This window comes from Diabrotica undecimpunctata, chromosome 3, assembly GCF_040954645.1.
Source record: "Diabrotica undecimpunctata isolate CICGRU chromosome 3, icDiaUnde3, whole genome shotgun sequence".
NCBI lineage: Eukaryota > Metazoa > Arthropoda > Insecta > Coleoptera > Chrysomelidae > Diabrotica > Diabrotica undecimpunctata.
In genome coordinates, this window is record NC_092805.1 from 158,810,915 (window position 1) to 158,832,592 (window position 21,678).

Below are 21,678 nucleotides of genomic sequence, written 5' to 3' on the forward strand. Positions count from 1 at the left end.
TACCCATTCCTTCGCACTTTCTTTTCCATGGTTTCAGGGTTTTTCCAGGAATATTTTGAACAGAGTGGGGGATGTAGAGCAACCCTGTAGTAGTCCCTTTGTCATCTTAAATGGACTGCATATTCTATTGCCCGCTTTGATAGCTACTTCGTTATTCTTGTAGAGGGCTTTTACCGCGTTTATTAATCTTCGTGGAACTTTTTGACCATTCTTTTTTCTATTAGTTGTTCGACCGTGTAAATGTGATCTAAGCATGCTTTCCCCGCTGTGAAACCGGCCTGGTCTTCTCCGATTTGATCTTGTATATATATTTCTAATTTTTCCTTTATTGTTTTTCCATACAGTCTGCCTATAGACGATATAATGCTGATTCCCCGATAGTTTTCGCAGTTTTTTCTATTTCCTTTCTTGTATATTAAAGTCATATATGCTTGGGTCCATTCTGCCGGTAAGTCTTCTCCATTCAGTGCTCTCTCAAACATTTTATGTATCATACGGAATAACTTTTCCGATCTGTGTTTTATCAATTCATTTGGTATTCCGCCGGAATCTTCTGCTTTTTTGTTCTTTAGAGTTTTGATCGTTCTTTTTACCTCAGCTAGGCTTAATTCGATTTCGTCATGTGTGTAGATTTTTATTCCGTCTATTTCTGATTCTTTGAATTCGGGGCGGTCTTCCGTTAGCAATTTTTATAGTATTCTTGCCATTCGTTTTCTTTGATTTGACCGATCTTGATCTTCTCTGTCTTATTTCTTTGGAGCGACTTTAAGATGCGCCATGACTCTGAATTTCTCGTTCTTCCTATGTGCTGTTCTATCTCTGTGCATGTTTTTTCCCATCATTCATTTTTTTCATTTGCCATTTTTCTTTTCACTTCTTTATTTTTTTCCTGTATAGTTCCAAGTCCTCATAGTTTTTTGTGTTCAGGTATTTTATATGGAGTTCTTTTTCTCTTTTATGCATGTTAGTGTGTCTTCGGTTAATTTCGTAGTTTGGTGGGTGTATTTTTGGTCCACTTCTCCAACAGCTTCTAGGGCTGCTGTCTTCATGCAGGTTTTTTATGTGTTCGTATGTTTGTTCTAATGATTCATACCGAAACTCTTCTAGCTTTTGGTCCAATCTTCGCTTATATAGGTCTTTTATTAAGTCTTCTTCTAATAAATTGATTTTGAATTTATTTTCTTGTGTTGAGCACGTATTGACAGGTGTAGCCGGAGCCGTAACTTGGTTAGACTCTCCCTGGGTCGGTTTCTGTTGGGTCCATATGAAGGGGAATTCCATCCAAGCGATTACTAGTTTGTGATCTGTGCCGCATTCTGCGCCTCGCTTTACTCTCACGTCTTTTATTTTTATCGAGCTTTCGTGTTTTACTATAACATAATCAATAATAGACCTCAATTTTCTTGTTTCTTGTGTCCAAGTGTATTTGTGTATGTCTTTATGTTTGTAGAAGCCGTTTGTGATCTTTAAGTTGTTTATTTCGCATAGCTCAATCAATCTCTCCCCGGTATCGTTCATTATATCTTCTTCAAATCTACCAACTGTTCTGTCGTTTTCTTTTCTTCCTGTTCTTCCATTTAGGTCACCGGCGATAATTATTTCTTGGTTCTTCTTTCTCTTTTCGATTTCTTCTTGCAGTTGTTCTATGAATTGTTCTTTTTCTGACTGTTCAGAAAGAAAAGACTGTTCCAAGAGTGTGCCCTCAAATTTTAAAATCAATGTTTTTGACATTAAAAAAGTGGATATTTTCTATGGAATTTGTCATATATCAAATTTAGATAAGTACAGATATTTTTTCATATTATTAACATTTTTTATCATTGCCCAACTTTGGAGGACGAATTTTTTTAAAAATGGGCGGAGTTCATTTACACGGTATACTGCACCATTTCAAATACTAAAAAGTAATCAAATTGTCAAATCTGAAATTCAATTTTCTTGTTCAAATTCCCTCGACAATAATTCTCCATTTCTTTGATAAAATTAGCACCTAATGACGAAGTAGAGAAAGACAGAATCAGTGGCGGGCTACTAAATTAAAAATTCGACTAAGAAATAATTAGTTAAAAAATTCAACTCGGCGTTTATAATTTAATCACACAACTTTTATGAGCCCAAAGGCTTTTTTTAACTTTTTAAGATGAGAGGAAATGAAAATAGCTGATTGTGTTGGTAGAATCCGTAGATGATTCAGATTAATTTTAAAGAAAAATGTGGTTATTGGGATATTTTATTTTTATTTGAGAAATATTTAAAAGTATAGATGATTGTGAATGTTATGCCAATATCCATCCATATTTTATCTGAAGTAAATTTACTTCGATAACAACAAAAAACGGTTTACTTAAACCTGTAGTGATGGTATTTCACTACCTTTTATTATCTAGAATAAAGTCTAGTTTCTAACGATATTATAAGTGTCATCGGTAAAATATTATTAAAAATACAAGCCTCTTCATAATGGCATGTAGTAATAACAAACTGTTTTTCTTTGCAGAATTATACTATTAGGATTCCTATGTCATTTCTTGAGCTTAAACCAAACTGTGGCACTAAATCGTCCTTGTATTGTGTTCAAAATATCACATTAAATGCTCCAAGATAATCGTTGTCTTATGTTTCTTTATAATCTTCATATTATTCAAGATTGAAGGTAACAATGATGTTACCTGATGTTTAAGACAAAATGTGATGTAAAGAAAAAAGCCTTTTTACGATACAGAATACAACATACACAACAGGTATACAACCACTATAAACGAACCAGAAATGCAACGAGTATTTTATTTAGACAAATAAAAAGGGAACAGTGGCAGAGATTCTCCAAACAGATGAAACATGACTTTTACGGAACACAAAAAGAAATAGAAAATGATCAGAGAACAAAGAGAAGATATAAATAAACTAATAAAAACAAAACACATTCAGAAGGAAACATGGGCAGACTACTTATGATCCCCATTTGTTAAAAGTGACTATAAAGAACCAGCAATATCAGGGGTGATGACAAACGAAGAAATAATTATTGAGGAGGAAGAGGTAAAAGAAGCATTAAGGAAAATAAAAAATAGAAAATCACTAGGAGAAGACAGAAGAAGTACCAAACGAACTCTTGACAGATCGTCAGAGGACCAGATCTGGCCAAACAACTATTAAAACTGATCCAAAAAATAAAAGAGCAAAACAGAATTCCTCAAGAATGGTGATCAAACATCCTAATACCTCAAATGAGAATGAAAACAAATGGGACAAATACGGAACTAGAAAATTACAGAGGAATTATTTTTTTAACACAACGCTTAAATTAACAATAAAAGTGATAACAAAGAAACTGAATAAAGTTAGAATACTAGCAGATAAACAACAAGGTTTTAGGTCAGGAAGATCTGATATATTTATAATGAGGCAGTGCAAGAGAAATGACTAGAATACAACAAACCGTCATATCTATGTTTTGTGGACCTTAAAAAAACATTTACCTGAGTAAAATTAAAGGACATTTTCACTTATTGTACGCAAGAGAGATGTTGTACCTCTAGGAATAATTAAAATTATCGAAACTATCTATAAAAATAACACAATAAAAGTAAAAGTAGAAGAATAACTAACTCACCATATTGAAGCTGTCAATGGAATAATACAGGGAGATTTCTTGTCTCATCTATTGTTCAAATTAATTATGGATGAAATAATAAACAAAGTAAGAACTAAAAGGATAAGAAATGGAAGAAAAACAACTTAAAATAATCTGCTGTGCAGGCGACGCAATACTCTACGTGCTACTCTCTCAAAGTGAAAATGATTTACAACGTATGCTGCACCAATTTAATATAGGTAATAGAACAAGTGATAAAGTTTAAGTATCTAGGCATTACATTATTTATTTACGAAAAGCTCGAAACTGAAGTGGAAAATCAAGTGAATAGAGCAAACAAAGCCTCAGGTTGCCTAAATAAAACAATCTGGAGAAATGAAAATATTGGGAAAGAAATAAAAGGAAGAATTTACAAAATAGTCATGAGATACAGAGAGGACAAAAAGGATGTTAGAAACAGCAGAGTTGAAAACACTAAGAAAGTGATAGTGAATTGTCAACATGAATGAATCGCAATTAAATTATTGGAAGATTTTTTTTTACTCAAGTCAAAGTATCTTGAAAATACAAAATTTGTTTAATATATTAATGTTTTGCAGTGAAAAAGTGAAAATCTAAACGTCAAAATAAACTTATTTTAAAGTAAAATTATAACTTACTTCTAATAAAAACAGTTAATTAACCTATTAAAAAATCTGGAGAAAATCGGAGAGATTCAGCAAGACAAGTAACCTTTAATGTTAGGATTAACAATAAGAGCTAAAGTACCATCATGTTACTAAGAGCAAAAAAATTAGAATGAATGATGCTTTTATTTTTCTTCTGGAAGACGTCTGAATGCATTCTCCGGTGACACTGCAGCGTTTTGGCTCATTGGTGTTACCCCTTCCATACTTGAAGTCTTGAGTGGGTGCCATATGTATTTGGACTTGGTTTGCAGTATCCATATATTGCTTGTCTTCTGTGATTTAGTGTATAACTCTTAAAAAAAACATGTCTGGCTGTCTAGGTCTCTTTGTTGCATATTCTGCAGCTTAGATATCTGTTGTATGATTTCATCGTGTTAGGATATGCTTTTACTGGTGCATGTTTAGTCAATTACCCTGTTTGAATAATGATGCTTGGTATACTTCCGATATATACCGAGTGTGCCAAAAAAGGCGGGACGGCCGAATATTTCGCGAAATTGTCATTGGATCGAAAAATATAAAAAAGCGTGTTAAAAACATTTTTTTTAAATCGATCGAATAAAAACAAACATGACCTTACAACCCCCTGCAGGTGGGACAAGAGACAAGTTAAAAATGTTAAATGAGAGCTCTTATTTTTATTACAGATTTGGATTCCTCATGACAAAATAAGTTACATTTTGTCCCAAACCCTTTTTTTCAGTGCGTCACTAATTTTGACATAATATAGGATTTTAAGAATGTCGAGAATTATTGCATGACATTTTAGTTAAATTTGACAGTTGCGGGATCGTAATCCCTCTTTTTCTAATTGAAAATTATTTAATCATTTTAATATTAGTCTTTGTTCTTTCTCGATATATCTCAGCATATCTAAAATATTTTTATGAAAATACAAACAAAATTAAATTTTCACTGTAAAATGTCTGATAATACTAACCTGGAATGACAATTATTTTATCAGTTGACGTTGTGAAAGTACTGTCAAGATCGAGACCTTCTGCGTCAAATTATATTTATGCGCATCATTGATTGGATATCTATTTAGCTTATTCTAAACTCCAACCAATTATACATCCGTAAGTAGAATTAGCTTTACGATAAATAATTTTCTAAGTTCTATGTATAATAATTACAGACTCACGTTTTTTTCTGTCACTTCTAGCTTAATGTGTTATAGAGAATTCGATCAACTATGACGCACTGAAAGAAGGGTTTTAGACGAACTATACTTTTTTAATAGAAACAATTTATCCTGATATCCTAGAAAAATAATGGAATAGGTTCTAATACCGTAAAAATGCTCTTCTAAATGAAAAACCAAAAAACACGTGTTTAATATTTTTCAAAAATCTATTGTGTTGCAGAATACACAAGTGTAGGGCAAATAAGTGCTCGTCGCATGTCAGCTGATGACAGCGCGCATGACAATAGCATTAAGGAATCATGTCGAATAATGTAACGATCTTATAACACAGTGTAAGCAATGTCAATGTACAAATAAATTCAGTTTTTATAAATAATACTTTGTATAAATAAATACAAAACATAAATAATACTTTGTATAAATAAATACAACACATATTGAATGAAAATAAACATGGCTCACCGGCACTAGCCCTTGCAGTGGGACAAATTTAAGAATTTAAATATAATTATTTTTATTGCAGATTCGGATTCTACGTAAAAAAGTAGACAAGTTTGATGTGAATTTTTTTTTTCAAGAGCGGTAGAAGTCAGTACTGTATCAGAAATCTACCAACTAGTTTGTATGGTACTAAATACACATTCTCACGTATAATCTAATGCTGCAGTTAAAAATGGGGCTTTCTATTTAAGATTTTAAACTAAAAAAAAAGCCCTTCATAAGCAAGGATTTGTCTCTTCCCCTAAAACTACGTCTAGTTAAATACTACATTTTTCCGATCTTACTATATGGTATGGAGGCCTGGACGCTGACAGAGACGCTCACGAGAAAACTAGAAGCATTCGAAATGTGGGTGTACCGACGCATTCTTCGTATATCTTGTACCGAACATGTCACCAACACAGAGGTACTCCAAAGAATCGGAAAGGAGAAAGAAAGGTCAAAGAAGAAGAGGAAGACCCAGAACAAGATTCCTAGATAACATAGACCAAGATATGAGAAATATGGAAATACGTGCTTGGCGGAGGAAGGCGATGGATAGGGACGACTGGAGAAAAATTCTTGGGGAGGCTAGGATCCACACAGGGTTATAAAGCCAAAATGATGATGATGAAAGAAATCGTGATCACAATCAAACAAAGAAAGCTTGAATATCTAGGCCACATTGAGACACGATAAGTACCGTCTACTGCAATTGATTGTCCAGGGGAAAGTAGACAGTAAGCGAGGGCCAGGTAGGAGAAGACACTCGTGGCTCCAAAATCTGCGGAAGTGGTTCGGGCTCACATCGGTCGAACCATTCAGAAGCACCGCAAACAAGATCAGAATTGCCATGTTGATAGCCAACGTTCGCAACGGACAGGGCACTTGAAGAAAAAGAAACTTTTAAAATTGAACCTCCCACATCCAGGGAATAGAAGTGACGAGCCGTGTTTGGTGTCATTCGATAGAATTTTGAAAAATACACACAACGCAAAAGTCTAAGGATATTTTAATAATTTGACAATACCAATGACAGAAATTTCATGACCATATAAATTTGCTTGTACTATAATTCTTAATACAGACACACTTCTTATCAAAAAAAAATTGTAAAACTGATAGCAATACATGTTTTAGAATGTTTTTTATAAGGGACAAAAAAATCGACATTTTTATGTTTTGTTTATTTTTAATTTTAGTTACTTTATACCATTCTTGCTTAATATGTGAGTTAAAAATATTGTCTTTTTACCATGCAACGACAACATTTAACGTTGGACGAGATGAATAGAGCCGTGGGCCTCCTTCCAGCTGGTATGCGACAAACTCAAGTTGCTGATCAGCTGGGTGTCTCCCAAAGCGTCGTAAGTCGTTTGTGGCGTCGGTTTAGAGACACTGGGAGTCCAGCCGAGCAACATCCAGGACGTGGTCGCTCTACAACCGTCGCTCAAGACCGATATTTAATTTTGAATGCCAGTAGGCAGCCAACAATCACAGCACTTGAGCTGGTTAATGAATTACAGCTTGCACATAATGTAACAATTAGCAGCAGTACTGTGAGGAATCGTCTTCATGAAGCCAATCTTTGTAGTCGGCGACCACGGAGATGTCACCTCTATCTAGAGGCAATAGCGCTGCAAGATTAACCTGGTGTCAAGAGTTTCAGAATGGGACTGACAATGACTGGGCCACAGTTTTGTTTAGTGACGAGTTTAGACATGGATTTCATCTAGATTCTCGTCGGACAAGAGTTTGGAGATGACCCGGAGATGGAGAACGATTACGACATCTTCAAGAAGTGTATGCATACGGAGGTGGTACATTAATGGTATGGAGCGGAATCATGATTGACGGAAGAACTGACCTCGTTTTCCCACGTGGCTTTCTCACAAGTCAGCAATATTTGGACAATATTCTTGAACCTGTTGTGCGCCCGTTTGCTGCAGCTGTTGGAGAAAATTTTTACTTTATGCATGATAATGCTCGACCACATGTTGCGCATATTGTAACAAACTGGTTGGATAACGAGGGTATTGATGTATTGCCATGGCCAGCACAATCACCGGACTTGAATCCCATTGAGCATGTATGGGACATGCTTCAACGAAGAATTACTCCACATATGGGCAATATCTACAATGAGTTTTAATTAAAAGAGCTTCTGAGAGAACAATGGACAGAACTACCTCAAGCAGACATTAACAATGTGATTCGGAGCATGAACAATAGATGTATAGCTGTGATAAACCAACGTGGTGGCCATACTTTATTTTAAGTTTATATTTTTTCGCATTTTTGACATTTTATGGTGGTATGTGAAACATGGGTGATTTTTAATATATTTTTTTTGCTCCAATTTTCTGTTTTTTTTTGCAATTTATGGTTTGTGACATATTAAACAACAATTTAAACTACAAATTTTTTATTACTTTTTTTAAGTTGATTACAGATAAACAAAATACGTCTATTTATAAAAATATCCCTAGACTTTTGCGTTGTGTGTATTAAACATCTGTTTCTTGTTTTTCATTTAACCGTGTATTTTCGAGATCGTTTCCATAATTTTTCTAGGGTATCGGGGAAATGATATTATTTTAATTATAGCATCATCTATCAATAATTTTAAACAATTATTATTACCTGTTTTTAAATAAAAAATCCAAATCTGCAATAAAAAATGGGGATTCCTATTTAAGATTTTAAAGTTGTGTCCCACCCCATTTCCAGACGATAGTGATGAGTGTCATAATTGATGTGATTCGATAAATTTTTTAAAAATATCGAAAACGTGTTTTTCAGTTTATCGATCCAACGTCAATTTCGCAAAATATACGACCGTCCCACTTCTTTTAGTACACCCGGTATATTTCATAGTAATATTTTGTACTATCGGAGTCTAATATTTATTATTTCTATTTCTTTATAGGCAAGGTAATAAATTGAAAATTATTTATGTTTCATATAGATTTTCACTTTTTTACTTTTATTTTATCTTTTCTCACCATTTTCCTATTTTTCGAAGTTTTCCCCACTGTTTCTTATTTAAATGTAATGTTCTTAAGAACATCGACGAGGGAAAAACTTTATCCCCTTGATGCTTCTCTCATTGGCCCAGACAATACATAAAAATAATTTTAGGTCTCTAGAGCTCCTGCCGAGTATTGCCAGGCAAGAAAACCATTTCGGAAATTTAGTTTTAATTAATATTCCTCAAGGAGACTTCTTTCAAAGGTAATTTACATATTTTAATTGTCTCTTCAAAGATATCAGAGACGATTTCAAACCTTTTGCGCAAGTCGTGTGTTCATTACTGCTTTTATATAGTTTTGTCATTATAGACACGTGTGCATCGTGAGACTACAACTCATGTAACCACAAACAAAGGTTTTAAGATCGGCAATCCCATAGTGCATCCGCCAAAAGTTCATATGAAACCACATTACGCGCTTCCGTATGTATTCTGATTACTTAACGGTATTTTATTCTAAGAATCTGTAATATACGGGGTATTTCAAGTTATTTAATTAAACGTATGTATCAAACAGTTAAAAAGTTTTACGAATAAAAGGTCAATGACATGCCTACTGTTTTTTTTTACATTCTTGAATGTCTTCTGACAAACAGAAATTTTACTAAGTGACAGAAAATTTTTGAAAATATTTTGTATAATTATACAGGGTAACAAAATAAACCAAAGGTCGAAATTTCAATTTGATTGAATTAACTTAAAGGAGTAAATCCATTAATAATGTCTTTTTTGCCTGTGCTCGTTTCTGGGTATTATTAGTTCACAAATTGTTGAGAGCACGAAATATGCCTCAAACTCATAAAACGGTCGTAAATCATAGGCGTTTCTAAGGTGTTTATTCATTAAATAATAATATAATGTTTTAATACTGTTATATATAATATTGATAATATTTTATTACTAATATATTTAGCAAAAAAACAATTAAAACTTTCACGACTAATGTTGGTTATTATATTATATTAATAAAAATAAGAATTTAACCATTAACAATTTTGTAAATAAGAATATCTTATCTCTTTGGATATTTCAATACTAATCTTCGCGTTTAATCACTTTACTAGAAAACCTGGAATTCATATCCGAAGGTACTATTCGTTGCAAGATAATTAAGATGGAATTCCCCAGATTTTTAATAATATAATTATATTCGAAACTTAACTTGAAAGGGTGAAGTTATTACAAACGAAAACAATTTTTTTGTTTAGTACGTTTTTGATCGCATGTAATTTACGGCTCGTCGGTGTTTCCGCGTCTACGGCAGTAATTAGCGTCTCGAATATTTCTTTTGCGAATTATATGCAGTGTGTGAGTGATTTTTTATTCCATATACCTACGAACATATACGTACCTTTCGCTCGTGCTCGTTTTGTTGGATTGTTTGTGATGGCTTCATCATCAAGTTTTACACCGGTACAGTAAGTCTGCCTATTCACCAACAGAGAAGACTATTGTCCTGAATGTTCACGATGCTCTGGTTTCTGGCACGATCGTCGAAAGTTGTGCCAACATGACTGGCGTAGGAGAGTCAACTTTATATAGGTTCCTATCAGAAAGAAAAAAAACACGGTATAGCTAACCCAAACACAAACGAAAGAGGGAAAAAGCCTATTGAAATTGATGAATTTGCCAAAAATGGTATTCGAAGGAAAATTCATGGATTTTTTTTCAAAAAAGAAATATCAAACCTAAACAAAATTTTACAAGAAGTTAGAGACGACCCGGATTTGCCTCATATCGGACGAACTAAATTGTGGCAAGTTTTAAAAGAATTAAATTTCAGGTGGGAGAAATCAGACCGAAAATCACTTTTGATTGACCGGGAGGAGCAGATGATGTTTCAGAAGAAATTATCTAAGATTCATACGAAAATTCCGGGCTAAAGAAAGGCCCATATTCTACCAGGATGAAACGTGGGTAAACTCAGGTCATACTCTAAAAAAAATTTGGTCAGATAAAAATATATTAAGCTTTATGGAAGGTTGGTCTACTGGTATCTCCCCACCTTCTGGTAAAGGCAGTAGATTAATAATTTCTCACATTGGCAGTGAAAAAGGATTTGTTAAGCATGGTTTGTTGGAATTTCATTCCAAAAGCACAACAGACTATCACGAGGAGATGACAGCTGATGTTTTCGAAGAGTATTTTGAGCAAATGATTGAACACATACCACCAAATTCAATTATAGTATTAGATAATGCACCTTATCATTCACGACTAGTAGAAAGACTTCTAACGAATGCGTGGAAGAAACAGGATATTCTTGACTGGCTGCGGAATAAGTATCTGCCTTACGAAGATGGAATGGTAAAAGCAGAACTTTTAAAAATTGCTCGGCAACACAAATCTAAGTTCAAGAAATACGTAGTGGACAAAATAGCGGAAAGGCGAAACATCACAGTCTTTAGACTTCCACCCTACCACTGCGAAATAAATCCAATTGAACTCATTTGGGCACAAATGAAAAGTTATGTGGCTAGAAAAAATACGTTATATAAAATACAAGCTGTACGTGAATTGTTATACGAGTCTTTACAACATATTACAGAACAAAACTGGAAAGATGCAGTAAGGCATGTAATAGAAGAAGAACAAAAAATGTGGGATCTTGATAACATAATTGATGCGACCGTAGATATTATTAACCTAATTATTAACCCTCAAGACGACTCGGATTCCGAAGTTGATCCTATTTATTTTGAATTTGAATAGTTTTCTAATCGTAATTATATAAGGTAAGTAATAGTAGTTGTAATCGTAAGGTATTAAAGGGGAAAGGCGCAAAATGTCGCCTGTCAAAATGTTCAATGTGTTTTAAATGTATCCATTTTTTTTCAAATCCTGAGAAAACTAAAAAGCATTTTTGAAAAATTTAAAGGCAGAATGAAATATTTTTTAGAATAAATAAAAAGTTTTTTTTGCATGCAATATTTTCAATTAAAAATTATACTATATTTTCTCTTTTATTTTCACCCCTGTTACATAACATATTAAAATAAACATTGTAGAAGTTTTCAGGGACTTTCTGCCCTGAGTAATAATGTAATCTTTCATTCTGCGTTTAAATTTTTCAAAAATATTTATTAGTTTTCTCCGGATTCGAAAATAATGGATACATTTAAAACACATTGGAAATTTTGCCAGGCGACATTTGGCGCCTTTTTCCTTAATTAAATAAATGTATCTTTTACAAATGGCAAGAAACTTTTTATTTTTGAATAAAATAACTAAGTTTTATTAAAAAATACAATTTACATAAGTACAATTTAAAAAATATATTTATTTAGTTCAAATAAATGTTTCAATCATATACTCTACGACACTGGTCGTTCATCTCTAACCATTCAAAATACCCCCCTAATAGGATTATAAGGTATTGTATTCCTTCAGATATAAGATGGGTTAGTCGAAAACGTCTTAAACCGTCAGTTTTAGGTTGGTTTTTACTATTATATCGTATTACCTATCCTCTCTGTATTTCAGTTTTCTAATTAGGGTTAAACTTGTAGTGAGCTATCAACAAATTGTGAACCGTGTATAGGTGGCCAATATCCTTTTGGGGTATTTAGTTCCATGGCCTAATTAACTCCTTTTGAAGTGCTTCCAAAATTTTAGGAGGATACTCTAAATTAAAAAGTCGCCGACCCATCATGTCCCATACGTAAGGTTGTTATTTTTGTACTATATACTGACCTAATTCGTATCTGCTCACTTGGTTGGGATATGATAATTCTCGTGAAAAGTTTATATATGTATATGCGATAACAAGCTTATTGGTCGGTAGTTTTCAAGGTTTGTTATATCTCTTTTTCATGTATGAGTGTAATGATTGCCCACGGATCTGCAGGTATTCCTTTCACCATACCCTCATTAAATAGGACTTTTATTGCTTGTTGTAGTCTGTGCCCACCTACTTTAATAACTTTTATTTCTATTTCGTCTTCACCGGGTGCTTTGTTGTTTTTTTATGTCGCAGAGTGCATTTCTTATCTCCCACAGAGTAATTTGTGTGATGTTCTCTGATCCTTGATTAATGACATGGGCTGTTTGTCATATCATCTTAATGTGTTTTATACAATTATTTGTAAATAGTTTTTTATTCTGTCATATTTGTTAGTGTTGGTTCTCTTCTGTTTGTTATTTTTCAGATTTTTTTTAATATGAGGTAATATTTTTTGTCTGAGAACTTTTCAATTTTTATTCTCTTTTATTATTTTGGTATTCCGTTGATACAATATAATTTTGTTTCCACATGTCGCTTCTAATGGCCTTTGAATTTTTTTTGTTTAATTGTTTCAATGTTTACGTTTTTACCCAGTGTTTCTTTTAGTCCAGTCTGTTTAGGGTAAAATATCTTTTTGGCATCTTCAATTTCTGACATAATGCATTTTTTAAATTTTGTGACATTTCTGTGCAGCCGGTTTTTGTTCTCTCTATTTAGTTGGTCTTTATGATTTTTTTAAGCTATACACCTACCACATTGGTAGGTGCGGATTGATAGGGTACTGGAAATGATATTTTCCTTATTCTCCTTCAGAGAGTTATTTGGCTGTAGTGCATTATTATGCGATACTCGATTGTCAGAGCTTAGTTAGTTATCTAGTAAAATGCACTTGGTACTCATATAGATTACCACTTGGTACGTAACGTTGACAGTTGGATCGTAGGTCTTTTGTTGTTATATCGGATCCTTTACACCCTTTTATTTCGGTCCATTTCATGTCTAGGAATAAAGTGTTTAAACTACTCTAAAATTATAAACAAAATTGGTTAATGTAGGCCCCAATATATCTTTTATACAGGGTGGCGCACCGAAAACGAAACAGATGCATTTACTGGCAGATGATTCCTTTTAAAAAAAAAACGCTTGGACCCGTCGATTTTGTTATCAAGGGGGAAACAAAATTGGCATAAAATCACATTAACATTTGCAGCCCCCTAAGCGGGGGTGGCACCATCCCTGAAATCTTAAATAGAAAGGGGGGTCGAATGATCCATCATTTAAAAGGTCTTTCAACTCCCTTTACAATGATGTAAAATTCATGTACTTCAATTCAGTAGTTTTGGAGATTTATTGATTTAAAGTTTAAATAAATCATCGTAAGAGGAGATCAATACATAGCAGCAAAGTTGTTAAAAAATAAAGAATGAACTGACCTGTCAGCCGAGTAAACGTTGAAAATGACCACCATTACTTTCCATGCAATAATAAAGATTTTGCTGAAAACGTTGCCGGACATTTTGCAATATTTGAGGAGTAATTTGATGGCACTCATTCACAATTCTTTGTCGTAAATCTTCTAAGGATGTTGGCTGAGTAGCATAGATTTTGCTTTTTAAGTAACCCCACAAAAAGAAATCCAAAGGTGATAAATCTGGCGATCTTGGGGGCCATTCAACGGCACCTCTTCTACCAATCCATTGACCTGGAAAGGTCTGATCTAAATAATGCCGAACTCTTAATGCGTAATGTGGTGGGGCACCATCCTGTTGGAACATCAACATATTCTCAACGTATCGACCATCATTCTGATTTTCAATTATATCTGTTAGCGCAGGATCTATGGCATTTTGCAGTAATTCCAAATACATTTCACCAGTCAAATTTCCAGGTAAGAAAAAAGGAACAACCAAATGATCACCAAAAATGCCAGCCCAAACATTTAATTTTTGTGGCTGCTGTGTGTGTACATCATGGTAAATTCTGGGATTAGAGTCCGACCAATATCGACAATTATGATTTACTTCGCCATTTAAAAAAAAGGAACATTCGTCGGAAAAGCAAATGTTAAATAAAAATTTTTCATCGTTTGTAATTCGTTCACTCATAACTTCACAAAATTCTAATCGCTTATCAAAATCGTCTCCATTAAAATCTTGTACAAGGTGAATTTTATACGGATGAAAATTATGGGCCTTTAGAATCCGTTGGATAGTACGTCGACTAACACCGCACGAAGTTTGCAATTTGCGGGTACTTAATGTAGGATCTACAATAACTTGCCCTAAAACCCCCACTTCTGTTGCTTCGTTCCTTATAGGATTTTCAATATTACGTTTTTTATTGGCGACTGATCCAGTTTCCCGAAATTTAGCTACAAGTTCTAGAACATATTTTCGGTGCACATTATTGTTCTCATGTCGCTCATTAAAAATTTGTGCTGTTCTATTAGCGCACTGATTATTTCCGAAAAATATTTCAATAATTTCAACCCCTTCTGCCGTGGAATATACCATGGTTAATTTATGTATAAAGCAATAAATGATATTTTAACAACAAAGATTGGTCAAATCAATCGCAAACTAATGTACTATTTCCTATTTAAAATAAGTACGTGGCATTCTCTACTTATGTTTCTTCAAGAAACAACTTTTTTGTTACAAAGGACACTTCAATTGCTATTTTTATTATTAATAAACCATGGGCGTAGTAAATAAAAGCATTTACTTATCAAGAAAATGCTTTTACTCAAATTTCTTCTGAAAGAAGTACAAACCTATTAAAGTCTACTTTAAACTTTAAATCAATAAATCTCCAAAACTACTGAATTGAATACATGAATTTTACATCATTATAAAGGGAGTTGAAAGACCTTTCAAATAATGGATCATTCGACCCCCCTTTTCATTTAAGATTTTAGGGATGATGCCACCCCCGCTCAAGGGGCTGCAAATGTTAAAGTGATTTTATGCCAATTTTGTGTCCCCCTCGAAAACAAAATCGACGGGTCCGAGCGTTTTTTCAAAAAAGGAATCATCTGCCAGTAAATGCCTCTGTTTCGTTTTCGGTGCGCTACACTGTATTTTCCATATATATATATATATATATATATATATATATATATATATATATATATATATATATATATATATATATATATATATATGTATATATATACGATTTATATTAAATTTTCTATGTATATTCAGAAGGTCTAAAAATAAGTTATAATATATTTTTCATATCCCTAAGTTATAAGGGTAATCCACCCCTAACGTTATTTTTTTATTTTTTGGACAAAACTTTTTATTTTTACTTTTTTTATGATCTGGCATTAAACAATACAATTCATAATTTTCATATTATGAATTAGCCATTTTAAGTCTGGTTGTTAAATAATCAATTATTACAAGGTCAGTTATCTCCGCAAGCCGTCCACCAGTGTCACTTCTCACCCAGTAAACAGCACGGAGTAGGGATGAGAACCAAGTCGGTCTTCTATCTAACTCACACAATAAGCCTTCTATTACTCCAAAAACTCTACCCAGTTTTCGAGCATTGTTATTGTTTATGCATTAAGCGTAGTAGTGACGTTTACAATTATCATTTTACATTCTCAGTGTGATTCTCTAGTAAATTTATTATTAATTCGCTCTGCCAAGCGTATTCAGCGTGGTTTTCCGGATACAGCTCACCAGTTCAAAAACCATAATTGGATGAGCCATATTGGCTACAAAAAATACAGATGTCGATGATATGAATGCGACTATTCTAAATTTTCTTCCAGAAAGGTTGTTTGTGTTCAAATCAGTAGACACCAGTTCAAATCCTACACAGTTTTTGAATTCACTGGAATTGCCTGGACCCCCTCCTATTAATTTACAATTAAAGTAGGATCAGTTGTCGTTAAGCTACGTAACATTAATCAACCTCAACTGTGTAATGAAACGAGACTGATGGTAAAAGACTAATACCAATTGATTTTCAACGTGTACAATTTCCCATGCTTTTGGCTTTTACAACGACAATGAACAAATCACAAAGTTAACCGTTGGTAGTTCCTGGAATTAACTTAAAGTTTCCTGTTTTGTGCAGGATCAATCATTGGCGCGCCAGAAAACCATTATCCCAGTATATTTATGTAACGCAAAAAAATAAAATATTGGTTATAGGTATAATATAAAATATTATAAATATTTATTATATATTTCTAACATCGATACATAAAAATTTTTGATCATTTTGTGTCATCCTGTGCGTACCAGAGTTCCGCGAAACACACGCTATATTAAAAAGGTTTTCTGACTTTGTTACATTGTTATATAGTGCAGCAATTCGCATGGTAATAAGATGTATGCGTGAAAGAGACTATACCGTTTTAATTAGTCTGAAGAAATCGTGTGTGATATTCAAGTAAGTTCAATGAAATTTTTATTCAGATTTCAATTATAACTAGAATGAATTCGAGTATACTGCTATCCACTATAATATTATGGTAATCTTTTTGTCTTACGGTTTTTTATTAAATCTCAAGTAATAACTAGCTAATGGTCATGTACTCCTTCTAATTCTAGATCATATGGTGTGAAATAATGCTAGATAGTAACTGAACTGCAGTCAGTATATTTAATATAGTAAATATATCATTAAGCACGATTGTATTTAAATTCGTAATTGACGTTTCACCACTTAACATTTTTCATTTTTAAAACTGGGCTGTTACATTTTTAATTAACTTGTATGTTGCTTAAATTTAACTTAACTTAATTTCTACATTTTATCATTACGTTTTAAGGACGATAGATACTTTAGTTTTTGTGACCTAAATTTTAACTTTATTTCTGGAATTTTCTACGTAAAGTCCAAATTGGTTTGTCAAATAAAATTGATAGAAAATCAATTGCCTCTAGAAATTGCAAAAAATATGCGCGAGGAAAAATCAGTGCACTGAAACTTTAAAGAGCTTTAAGAGCAGAAAAAATAATCTTTTTTTTATTCTTTATCCTGCATTCACTCCTGAACAAAGTTGTCTCCATGAATTTTTCTACTCTTTTCTCTTTTGTGCTATTTGACTTTAGTTTCTCCCCACGTTTGTTTTGATGTCATCTAGCCACCATTTTCTGGTCTTCCTTTACTACGACTGTTCTTGTGCTCTCTAATATATGGTAATATTTGTATATCTTTCGTTGTCCTCTCGAGCCACATGTCCTTCCCAGCTCCATTTCATTTGAGCAATTCTTGCAATAATATCTTCCACCTTCGTCCTGCTTCGAACGTCCTCGTTTCATTTCCTCAGAGAAACTCATAACATAGCTCGTTTGATCGCTCTCTGCAATATTTTTAATCTATTTGCTGATAACTCCGTAATTGTTCCTTTTCATAGTCCATAACTGATAGGATGCAACTTTGAATACTTTTTTTCTTAAATTTATTGGTATGGTTAAACTATTTAGATTGCTGTACCTTTCTGATAGTTTAAGAACGATGCATAAGACCCTCTTCGAAATTACAGCTGTTTTGTTGACCAGACATTTCATTCTTTTATGGACCAATAGTGCTACACCGTCGACATGTGTTTTAGAATTATTGGAATAGTGTACATTGTTCTTCTGGTAGTTTCGTTTCACTTAGTTGCCATGTGTCCCTGGTTAGTTCTTCTTCCAGTTCATCCATTTTTTCAGGTGATTTGAGAGTTCTGGAAGTGAACATAGCAATATAAGTGTGTTGCTTTCGATGTTGTTATGAGTTTTTGCCTTCCCTGTGGCAGACCTTAGAGATGTGGGATTAAGCATTTACCTGGAGACCAGATCCTGTTGTTTTAAAACTCATTTTAGGTGTGTTAGCCATAACTCACCACGCTATAAAGATGGGCTGGCTGTTGGTGAGTGATAGAGGGAAGGGATTTAAGGGTTATGTAGGATAATACTGTGGGTTAAACCTGTTTCATTCAAAGTAGGGTGTGGAGGAAAAACCAGAAGCTCGCGTAGATAGGGACGCTAAATCCCTGAAGTAGGTCTACCCTCTATATTGATCATATAGGGGAACCTACCCGCTACCTAGCAGAAAAGATAATAGTATTTAAAACTGTTGATATTTTGATAATAGTTTGTAGTATACCTTAATATTAACTACATCAAAAGTAAGGAGACCAGTACAAAAAGAAGTATTTTGTTTTGATGCAATATAAAGAGCAAACAGACACAGAAACTTTCTAGAAAAATATTTGGTTTTTTGATAAATACACATATATTTTAAATAATGACTTCAATGCAGACAATTACTGATACTAGAACACAAAAACCAACACCGGTATTGGGACGAGAACATTATTTTCACAGAAAGTGAAAATTTGCTGAGATTTTTTGGAAATTATATGCACATTTTCCATTATTGCAACTAAAGCCCGACCTGAGATCCGGTATTTCGAGATCCGATCGCCAAGAGTTTAACCGGAATGTTCACAAGGAAGTAGTCTTCAAGCATCACTATCTCCAACAGAACCGGAGCTTTTGCAACATGAGAATCCGGGACAAACTTTGTCGCCAAGTCAACCGGAGTTTTCACCACTTTCCCAGGAGTCGCTTTTATCTCAAATTTTTGTTCATGTGTCATGAATCATGTTTATTATGTAAATATTTCAATAAACATTAAATATTAAAATGGTTTTACTGACCTTAGAGCTATTGCGAGGCGTTCGTCAGGAGGAATACTTGTCCTCATGGATGTATCTTCTCGTTTCAAATTATCCTTTAACTCTGTTAACAAATAATCGAAAGTACTTTTGCTCATTCGAATATAATTAAAAAATTGGTTATCATACAGTCTTAAGTGATGATAAAGTTGTTGAAATTGACTTTCCTCTTTATTTTCGATGATAGGATGAACCCAATACAATATATTACGACGACGCCGTCTTTTTTGGTATAGTAAAAGCCACAACAATGCTTCTTCTTCAAAATTCATCGCTGTACTCTCTCCCCTTGTTTGTAGCTGCTTCGCTGCTATCAATTTTAATATTTTTCATAATAAGCTGTTGATTTTTCCCGCAATACGTATTTTATTGACACGTACACCCTGTATATTTCTCTATCGATATGTTGGAAACAAAGAACCAACGTTTCAAAAACATTAGCACTTTATACGTATTTAAAAATAATAAAACAAAAGAGGTGATATGGTCAGTTTCCCCTTACTGCGCTTTACATTAATACACGAATTCCGGCGGAGCACAAAGGAAAAGGATTATGAATACGAGGTAAAAGAAAGCGCGTGAGAGTACAATGGGGTTTGCGTGTATTTACGTTGAAAGGAGGAAAAATAATTGGTTTTTAAGAGCGAAATGGTGCGAAGGGAATTATACTCGTAAATCGCTTTCATACACTTGGCATTAAAGATTTTCTTCAACATTCGTAGCAACTCCTCGAGGATTTAACGAAGTGTGCGTTTTTTGTTTGGTCTATAAGCTGTACGGAATGCTCGAGATATATTTACGGTCTTTTCAGACGAAAAATTATATACACATATATGGTTAGACACGGATCAGGTTTTTCGACATTCTCGATAAACAGATTCGGATGCATTTTGTTTTTAAAAATGCCTGAAAATATAGATGTAGATGTAGATATCTGTCATTTATCAACCCCCTTTAGTACTACAAACCTTTAATTTTACTGTAAGCACAGTCAATAAAACCCACGCTATCGATTACGTTTAGCCTGATTTATATGTAGTCATAAAAAATTTAACATTTTGGATGCGCACTACCCAGCGAAGCCACGGAGAACATTTAGAAGATGTTATACTCCATACAAATTGGCATTGGAATGCTTTTCAAACGAATAATTTTGATATTTTGCGCCCACTTAGACCCTATACAATGCAGAAAGGTAAAAGAAAACTCCTACACATTGTAAAAACAGAAAAATGAGTTATCTATGACATATTTGCAGACGAGAAAAAGACATCTTTCTATGGGGCATAGTGAAAAGGAAAGTAGAAGGAAAAAGTGGTCTAGAAAGAAGAAAATATTCGTAGCTAATGATTGTAAGAGACTGGATAGGCATGGATAACTGTACATTTTAGCAACAGCCCAAAATAGAGAGAAATTTGCTGTGATTATCGATAGCCTTTAGTAATGGAGAAGGTACCTTAAGAAAATAAGAACTACTTTAGACTTAATCCTTTGCTTCTAAAATAAACCACACTTTTACTTGGACTATTATAGATAGCAAATGGTGATAAACAGTACTACGTTTTCACATAAAAATATCCACAAAGAAACATGTGTTACTCCAGATATGAAAACAAGAAATCCAACCGACTACGTCTTAATAATAGAAATTCAGACATTTCAGATGTGAGAAGTCACAGAGCGGCAAATAGCAATTCCGATCACAACCTTATAGTAATTAAATACAAACAAAAAATTAACGCCAAGGCAATAGAGAAAGGTGAAAAAAAGATCAAATATGCTTCAGATATATTGGCCTCTCATGGTAAAAAAAGAGCAAGATATGAAACGAAAATAGTAAACATAATTAAACAATGTAATAAAATAAACGAAAATCATGTCAGAAATATGGGAGATCAGTGGAGGGTTTTAAAAATAGCAAATAATCTAGCCAAAAACGATGGTACGATTAACACTACGAAAAAAAGAGGAATAGATCTAAGATTTAGAAAGAGCAAACAAAATAAAGGAAAGATTAAAAAACTAGAAGAATATGAACAGAAAAACAATTTTATAAGGAAATAAATTTTGAGAAAAGAGGTTTCCGACCAAGAACAAAATGATGCAAAGACAAAAATGGTGAACTAATGGTAGACGAAAAAGCAGTGTTAAAACAGTGGAGAGAATATTTCGAAGAGGCTGATGCTGACCTATATGCACCATCAGGAAAAGAAATAAACGATGTAATAAAAAGAAAATGAAAAATAACAAGCCGTCAGGATGCGATACATAACCGTAAAAATTTTAAAATATAAAGGACATGGATTACAGGATGAAATATCAAA

At 33.4% G+C, this 21,678-nt stretch overlaps 1 protein-coding gene across 3 annotated transcripts in view; it reads left to right on the top strand.

The window, feature by feature from the left end:
* The window catches only part of LOC140437662 (uncharacterized), a 297,351-nt gene that overhangs the window by 153,886 nt on the left and 121,787 nt on the right, over window positions 1–21,678 (top strand). The window lies entirely within an intron of this gene.